Here is a 9,474-nt window from a genome sequence, read left to right as displayed (position 1 = left end):
AATTATAAATTTTATCTTTGGTACTCACAACGACGGGTATCAATATGTCCATGCATAATAATTATCGGCGAAACCATACGACCAAAGATGAATTTGAACATCTGCTTTCCTTTTAAAACCTAGGTTTTTGCATTTCTTACACGGACACCTCATTTCACCTAAATTCTTGTACTCACTACTTCCTTCCGCGAATTTATTAAACTCTTTCACCCCCTCTGCATATCCTTTCTCGGGTTTCTTTTTTTCATCTAATCTTTCATACATCCACTGCCGTTCTAATCTTTTCATGTTATTATATATCTACACATTTATATATGTCACTAAAAAGATAATAACCTAACAACAATCAAAATCAAGCATAATAAACAATAATTTAACATTTTAACCAATATAAATATTGTATTTCTTTGAATTGGGTCCTTATCACTCCAACCTAAACCCATCAATGTACGTTTTAAGTCACTAGCAAACATGTACTTGTGATTTATTAATGTGAAAAAAAATTCGGCAGCAATTCCCATCCGTTCTCCAAATACACAATATAGAATAAATAATTATTCTACATATGCATTTAGAGAACATTAAAGGAATTGTCACCAAACTCTTTTCTCATTAATAAATCACAAGCACATGTTTACTACCTAAGTGACTTAAAACGTACAAAGACAGTCCCAAAACGGGGACTATTCAAAAATTACTCCTAGTGAGTAATTTTTGAACAGGTACTAGGTCAATATGAACAATAATTTTAATAATATTAAAAACAAAACATACAACAATGACTACTTTTTCAATTAACATAAACTAACATGATTTACTTTTCATTTTACATATCTAGTCTAATTCATATTTATTCTAATTAACATTTAACAATAATCTAATTTTTAACAATAAAATTAAATATCTATCTTAAGTCAACATGCATACATTAAAAAAAAATTTATAACTAATAATCTAAATTAACAACATACATTAACTACATACATCCGTCACAACATTGGCTTCTATCCTAAGTCAACATGCATCAACACCAACCCTTTTTCAACAACAATTAAAACAATAACTAATAATCTAAATTAATTAAACTAATTAAAAAAATTAAAAGGAGTAATACCTAATTAACTTGACAAAAAAAATGAAAAATAAGGGGTAGTGGCGGCGGAGGAGGCGGCTGGCGGAGGCGGCTGGCGGAGGAGGCGGCGGCCTACTATTAACAAAAAAAAAAGATAAATAAGAAAAGGAGAAGGAAAAGGATGAAGGAGAAGGAAAAAGATAAAGGAAATAGGAAAAAAAGATAAAGTTAATTACCTTATAGTGATGGCGACGGCGTGGTGGTGTTGGTGGTGGTGGTGGTGGCGCCGGAAGTGGAGGAGGGTGGTGGTGGTGTCGGGTTTTAAGGAGGTTAGGAGGATTGACGATTTTTAATTAATTTGGGGGAAATTTGGTAAAGTGAGGGGAAAGTGTTCCCGTGTCTTAGTTTATAAGGGCATCTGACGGATTTCCCCTCAGTAAAATAGAAATCCTGATGGAAATTCCGTCACTATTCCTATTTTACTGACAGAAAATCCGTTAGATGTCCACTTTATATACCAATAATTTATGTGATTGTACACGTCACAATTATTGGCCCACTGACGGATATTCCGTTAGTTTTTTCAAAATCCTGACCGAAATTCCGTCAGTGGGCCAATTATTGTGACAGCCTGTCATCAACACAGAATTAAAATATCTTGGCCCACTGACGGAAATTCCGTCAGGATTTTGAAAAAACTGACGGATATTCCGTCGGTGGGCTAAAATAATTTCCAGCTGTACTCCAATTTTGCGTGTGAAACCCACTGACGGATATTCCGTCAGGATTAAGGAATTACTGACGGGATTTCCGTCACAGGGATTTTGGTGCCTTTGACTTGGTCAACGCGCCAACAGATACTGACGGGATATCCGTCAGGAAAAGTTACTGACGGAATTTCCATCACAAATCCGTCAGTAACCCGTGTTTTCTGACGACCTCTTTTTTCCGTCGGTAGGGCTGATACGTGCATATTCTATACACTTTATCTGCGGTTTTGGCACGTATTTCCATGCGTAACTGTTAGCTTTAAGCTACTATTTCTCCCGAAACGGTTTACTTTGCATTTTCTATGATTTATTGTAGGAATGAATTAAGTAAGCTAAATCGAGCCTAAATCGTCCTCCGGGGGCAACTTCAGGGAAGCTTGGAAGAAGGAGGTTCGTACTCACTCACCTCGGGATGCGTGCATTGGAGTGAGGAGCTGTTTTTGAAGAAAAGAAGTGTTTCTTCACAGCACCATCAGTCGATCGACTATGCTGTAAAGTCGATCGACCACTGAAGTTCATCAGACGCCACTGGATTGCTACCATCAGTCGATCGACCATGCTGACCGGTCGATCGACCAGTCTGCGAGCTGAGATTTATTTCTTCGTGTTAGACTTTTAAAAGCCCACCTTGTAATTAACTTTTGGGCATCTTTTATCAGTAGAACGCAGCAATTATTAGGTTATGCTTTTCATTATTGAAGAACTCAGTTTTTAGATCTAGTTTTGGGAGACGGAGAACCTCGAATCGGATTACGTTGTTCATCTTAGTAAGTTTTATGCAAGTTTCCTCTTCTTCTAATTCTTGTTATTTCAATTCTTGTTCTACCAATTTAATTCCAGAAATTCATCTTTTGTCTTTTATTTAAATTCAATCATGTCAATCTTGTTCTTTGTTATCAATTTAGCAATTATTTTAGTTTTAGTCATGCGTAGCTAATTGTTTTGATTGGGAACGAGGTGAGCCATGGCATAAATTAGGATTGTTTGTTAGCATGAATTCTTCCATATCATCTTGTTGTCTTTTGATAAGCCTTTTTACTAGATTGAAAGATTAGTAATTAGAATTATCATTAGATTGGAATTTCTCTTGAGTGAAAGCTTTGAGAAATTTCGGGGAATTAGAAGACCGCAAGGTTAATTTGAGCATAGATCGAAAGGCTTGCTTATACCCCCTGAGACCGTATTATAGGATTTCTGCTACCTTATTGTCCTGACCATTGCTATGGAGAAACGAATTTCCCGATCCTCTTTTTATCTTGTTGAGAAATTTCATTTTAGCAATTAGTCAATTTAGTCAACCAATCTCAAAACCTCCCAATTAATTGTTACTTTTATAGACTGAAAAATAGCAAACAAAATCAACCTTGTCTCTCTGTGGTTCGACCCTTACTATCACTAGCTATAGTTTTAGTTTGGAATTATAAATTTAATTTTGATACAAAACGACGGTATCAAATTTTGGCGTCGTTGCCGGGGAGACGGTGTAATTCTGTTTGCCTTATTTTAGTTTATTTTTCTTGTTCCTTGAGGCCGTTGCTTACTTTTGCTCCTAGTTTTTGCTTTTGCACAGTTAGAAGACAGGTCTTTGAGAGGAAGACTCGAGTACTCTCATTTTGGCAATTATGGCTACAAGATATGATAATCTTCAGCCAAAGGAGCACCACCTTCCAAAGGGGCACCAATTACCTACCCCTACTACCGGTAACTTCGAGTTTCGTTCATCTTATATCGATTTAGTGGAGCGAAATCAGTTTGCTGGTCTACCAAATGAGGACCCCTTGAAGCATATGGAAATTTTCACAGACTACTGCTGTTCCATACCTATACCAGCTGGGGTGACTCAGGATGAAGTAAAGGGGTTGATGTTCTTATACTCCTTGAAGGATTCGGCGCGAGATTGGTACCGCTACCTTGATAGGGTAGCAGCTGGAGTCACAGATTGGACATCTCTTGCATTGGCCTTCTACAAAAAATACTTCCCACTTGCAAAGACTGATGCTTTGAGAAGTAAAATTTCTAACTTCCAGCAAGGTAATGATGAGGAATTTTGTGAAGCATGGGGACGCTTCAAGAACTTGGTTCGATCCGTCCCTCACCATGGTTTTCAGCAGTGGTACCTTTGCAATGTATTCTATAACGCTCTATATGATGATTACAAGGTCATCCTGGATGCAGCTGCTAATGGTAGGTTCCAAAACAATACCGGTCAAAATAAAGGTTGGAACACTATTGAGGAGATGGCAGTCCATAGAGCTGAGTATGGAAGTTCACGTGGAAAGTCACAAAAGCAAAGTGATGAAATGAGTACCGTTGTGACACTCATTACTTCTATCACTACTCGTCTCGAGAAGCTTGAGACGACTGAAGCTCCTAAGGAGAGAGTTGAAATTCCCGTTCATAACTCAAATGAGATCGATGAATTGAGGGAAATGGTCCGAGGCCTTTTGGTTCAAGTGGCGAATACGGAAGAAGCCGGGATCGAGTCCTCAAAGAATTTTGTGAAGCAGCTGGAGAATATAGAGTCTAAGCAAGTTGCCAATTCTTCAAGTAAATGTGAAGGGCCAATTGAATTGATTAACGCCATTAATCTCAGAAGTGGCCTCTCTTATGAAGGTTCCGACAAGCCAAGAGGATACTCAGAAAATGATGAAGAAGCTAGTCTAATTTCTGGTACAAAAACGAGCTCAAGCGCAAGCATGCCGGTCGATCGACCAACATTGTCAGTCCATCGACTGAAGCGTCAGATAAAATAGTTTATGATCAGAAACTATTCACACCCAGCACAATCAGTCGATCGACTAACATTGTCAGTCGATCGACTGAGTCACTTGACGAAATCAATTCTGAACAGGAACTGTTCACGCCCAGCCAAGTTGGTCGATCGACCACTAATATCAGTCGATCGACTGACCTCCCAGTACAGGATGCAAATCCGTCAACTAGTTTGCATGATTCTTCACTCATTGATTATTTCACGGTGGTTTTAAACCTACGAAAGCCGAAGGTTACTGATCCTACGGCCAGTGTTGTAGTCCCGTATCCGGAGCGTTTGAAGGCTACTAAGCTGGAGCGTAAGTTTGGTAAGTTTCTGGAGATGGTCCAGAATCTCGAGGTAACGGTTCCTTTCACTGATTTAATTACCCAGGTACCCTCTTACGCCAAATTTATGAAAGATATTTTAAATCGTAAGAGAAATTTTCGTGATGATGGTAATGCCGCTTTTGTGGAAGAGTGTAATGCTCTTTCGCAAATTAATGTGCCACCTAAATTAAAGGACCCGTGTAGTTTTTCAATTCCTTGCACTATAGGTAACCACGTAATTGGAAAGGCCCTTTGTGACTTAGGGGCCAGTGTCAGTGTCATGCCATATTCTGTTTGCGAAAGGTTAAATATTGGTAGACTTAAGGTGACTGATATTACCGTTCAAATGGCAAATAGATCGACTCAGAGACCTATAGGAGTTCTAGAGGATGTACCCGTTCGAGTGGGTAAGTTTTTTATTCCTGTCGATTTCCTTGTTTTGGAAATTGAGAGGACGATCGAGATACCTATTATTTTAGGTAGACCAGGTTTTACATACACAATTTGTAATAGATGTCAAACGCGGAACAATAACCTTAGAGGTAGGGGATGACACCATTGAGTTCAGTCTTGCTCACAAGGCGACTGAACCTGTTGATGAGGATACGTGTTATTCCATTGATATTGTTGACAAGGCTGTTACTTGTAATTGGAGGGGATCCTTGGCCAAGGATCCCTTAACTGATCTAACTGGTTTAGATGAGTGTGCAGGTACTACAGTGGAGAATGCTGAGGAGCCAGATGCTTTGGTAGCCTCAATGGAGAGCTACGAGCTCAATGAGGAAGAAGATGTGATGCTTTTAAGCTTGGCCAACGAGAACTTGGTCAACACTTGCTACACCATTGAAGCTGATTCTGTCTATGCTGTAGAGGTAAAAGTGCCAGAGCATAAGCCACTTCCTCCTAATCTTAAGTATGTTTTTCTAGATGATACGGAGCAGTACCCAGCTATTGTTAGCTCTAAGCTTAATGATGACCAGCTGTCTGCTTTGATGTGTGTGCTTAAGAAAAACAGGAAGGCTTTGGATTACTCTTTGGATGACATTATTAAGGGCATCAACCCTGATGTTTGTATGCACAGGATAGAGTTGGAGGAAGGCCATAAGTCTTACAGACAGGGTCAACGCAAGTTGAGCCCGAAGATGCAGGAAGTTGTCATGGCTGAGGTGATGAAACTACTCGATGCAGGTATTATTTATACAGTTGGCAACTCCAAGTGGGTTAGCCCAGTTCAGGTAGTCCCGAAGAAAAGAGGGACTACCGTGGTTAAAAATGAGAAAAATGAATTAATACCAACTCGAGTAGTGACAGGGTGGCGGATGTGCATTGATTATAGACAGTTGAATGCCGCCACAAAGGAAGACCACTTCCCCCTCCCTTTTGTTGACCAAATGATTGAAAGACTTGCCTCTAACAAATTTTTCTGTTTTCTAGACGGATATTCAGGGTTCTTTCAGATCCCTATTCATCCGGACGATCAGAGTAAGACCACTTTTACCTGTCCACAGGGTGTTTTTGCATATCGTAGAATGCCTTTCGGGTTGTGTAACGCCCCTGCTACCTTTTAGAGGTGCATGATGGGGATTTTTTCTGATTATATAGAAAATATTATGGAGGTATTCATGGATGATTTCTCAGTTTATGGTAGTGACTTTGATCGTTGTTTAGCTAACCTTAATAAAGTCATGCAGCGTTGTATAGATGTTAATCTTGTTTTAAACTGGAAAAAGTGTCAGTTTATGGTCAATGAGGGAGTTGTGTTAGTGCATCTGATTACTGATAAAGGTATACATGTTGATAAGGCAAAGGTGCAGGTGATTGAGCAATTACCTCCTCCCGTGAATGTTAAAGGAGTGAGGAGTTTCCTTGGTCACGCTGGTTTTTACCGGCGTTTCATTAAGGATTTTTCAAAAATAGCTAAACCACTTACACATTTGCTCTGTAAGGATGCCGTCTTTGAATTTACTGATGAGTGCCTCACCGCTTTTAACAGGTTAAAGGAGGCCCTAGTTTCTGCGCCAATCATTCAGCCGCCTGATTGGGACCTCCCATTTGAGATCATGTGTGATGCCAGCGATTATGCGGTCGATGCAGTTTTGGGACAGCGGATGAATAAAGCTTTAAATGCCATATATTATGCGAGCCGAACTCTGGATGAGGCTCAAATCAATTATTTTACCACTGAGAAGGAGTTTCTAGCTGTAGTTTTTGCCCTAGACAAATTTCGGTCTTATTTGTTAGGTTCTAATTATTGTTTATACTGACCATGCAGCGTTAAAGACTCTCTTTATTAAGAAAGATGCGAAGCCGAGGCTTTTGAGGTGGATACTCCTTTTGCAGGAGTTGGATTTGGAGATCAAAGATAAGAAAGGAGCAGAGGATGTGGTAGCTGACCACCTATCTCGCCTCGCAGAATCGACGTTAAAGGGAGGATTCATTGCCTATTAATGATTCTTTTCCGATGAGAGTACGTTATTTGTTACTACTTTAGGGTCTTATCCACCTCCGTGGTTTCTTGATTTTGCTAATTTTTCTTTGTGAGGTAAGATACCACCCGAGCTTTCATGGCAGCAGAAGAAGCGGTTTGCTTATGATGCTAGACAATATTTTTGGGATGATCCTTATGTTTTCAAGGAATGCGCAGACGGTCTCATCCGGAGATGCGTACCTCAATGGGAGGTGAAGGATATCCTAGAGGCTTGCCACTCTTCTGCTTATGGTGGTCATCACGGTCCGTCCAGGACTGTAGCTAAGGTACTCCAATCTGGTTTCTATTGGCCAACTTTGCATGCAGATTATCGCAATTTTGTTGCTGAGTGCGATGCCTGTCAAAGATCGGGGAATATTTCCAAGAGACATGAGATGCCACAGGTAGGCATTCTTGAGGTTGAGATTTTCGATGTCTGGGGCATTGATTATCAAGGACCCTTTCCGAGCAGTCAAGGTAATAAATATATCCTCGTAGCTGTAGATTATGTATCCAAATGGGTGGAAGCTATTGCTACTCCCCATTGTGATGCGAAAGCCGTGATTAAACTGTTTAAAAATATTATTTTCCCTCGTTTTGGTGTTCCTCGGGTTGTCATTAGCGATGGGGGAATGCATTTTAAAGAGAAACAACTTAGTGCTTTATTGACTAAATTCGGTGTCCAACATCGTAGAGGTTTGGGGTATCATCCCCAAACTAGTGATCAGGTTGAGGTTTCTAACAGAGAATTGAAAGAAGTCTTAGCTAAAGTTGTTTCTAAATCACGGAAAGATTGGAGTCTTAAGTTAGATGATGTCTTATGGGCTTATAGAACTGCGTTTAAGACGCCAATCGGGATGTCACCATACCGATTGATTTATGGTAAGACATGTCATTTACCTGTTGAGTTAGAGCGTAAGTGTTGGTGGGCTATTTGTGATGTGAATTTGGATTCTAACCTCTCTCGTGAGAAACGCATGACACAGCTGAATGAGCTGGAGGAATTTAGGCTGCTGGCCTATGACAATGCAAGGATCTACAAGGAGAAAACGAAGCGCTGACACGATAAGAGAATCATCAAGCGCGAGTTCCATATTGGCGATAAGGTACTCCTTTTTAACGCTCGTATCCGCTTATTTCCTGGTAAGCTGAAATCCAGGTGGACTGGCCCTTACACGGTCACAGCGGTCACAAAGTTCGGATCAGTTGAATTGGAGACCTCTGCTGGAGAAAGGTTCAAGGTTAATGGCCAATATGTGAAGCATTATCACGGATCAGATGCATATGTTGGGAAAGTCGAGGTATTGTACTTCGACCCGTTATCGGATGATGCGAGTGAGCTAAAAAAAGGCGGGACCTCTTAAACCAGCGCTAACCGGGAGGCAACCCAGGTTGTAACTTTTTGTAATTAGGAAGTTTATTTTGTTTTTTCTTTTAATTTGCATTTTGAGCTTTATTTATTTGTTTATTTCCTTTTAATTAGCGTTTCTTGGTTCGGAGAGTGTGCGCCTTTGATAATTTTGCAGGAATTTATTTTATGCAAAGTGCGTAGGTGGTTTACTGGATATTTGTGAGAGAAAGACAAGTAGTTATGATGGCAAAATGACTCTTTGACGAATTAAAGTTTGATTGCCAGCGTTGTCAGTCGATCGACTAAGTGAGTCAGTCGATCGACTTAAGTGGAGAAAACAGAAGCTACTGTGTATAGGGGAGTGGTCGATCGACTGGGTCATATAGTCGATCGACCACCACGGGAAGTCCAGAAGCTGTGTAAATGGAAAACCAGTCGATCGACTGCCATCACTGGTCGATCGACCAGTTCGCGGGATCAGAATGCAGCTAATAAGGGAAGTCTTCACTCTTTCTTCTTTTATTTTTTCAATTTCCCAAAATCAGAAAATCAAAGGAACCCTTATTCTCTCCCCCTATTTTGTGATTTCCTGACAAACCCTTCCTGAATCTCATCTTTTCTTGCTCTAATCTTCGAGTAAATCTTCAAGGTATGTACCTTATCTTCTTTGAATGCTTTATTTTCGATTTTTACTGCGGTTTAGTGCGAAATTTTCGAGTAATGTGCCTTTGAG

The 9,474-nt window shown here is 40.0% G+C and overlaps 1 non-coding gene across 1 annotated transcript; it reads right to left on the bottom strand.

Annotated features, from left to right (window-relative positions):
• Positions 1–3,837: 3,837 nt before the first annotated feature.
• Positions 3,838–3,946, bottom strand: LOC141635873 (small nucleolar RNA R71). The gene has a single exon (XR_012540528.1). It is a non-coding gene; the product is annotated as a small nucleolar RNA R71 (small nucleolar RNA).
• Positions 3,947–9,474: the final 5,528 nt, after the last annotated feature.

This window comes from Silene latifolia, chromosome Y, assembly GCF_048544455.1.
Source record: "Silene latifolia isolate original U9 population chromosome Y, ASM4854445v1, whole genome shotgun sequence".
Taxonomy (NCBI): domain Eukaryota; kingdom Viridiplantae; phylum Streptophyta; class Magnoliopsida; order Caryophyllales; family Caryophyllaceae; genus Silene; species Silene latifolia.
This window is presented reverse-complemented; position numbering and strand designations above follow the sequence as displayed.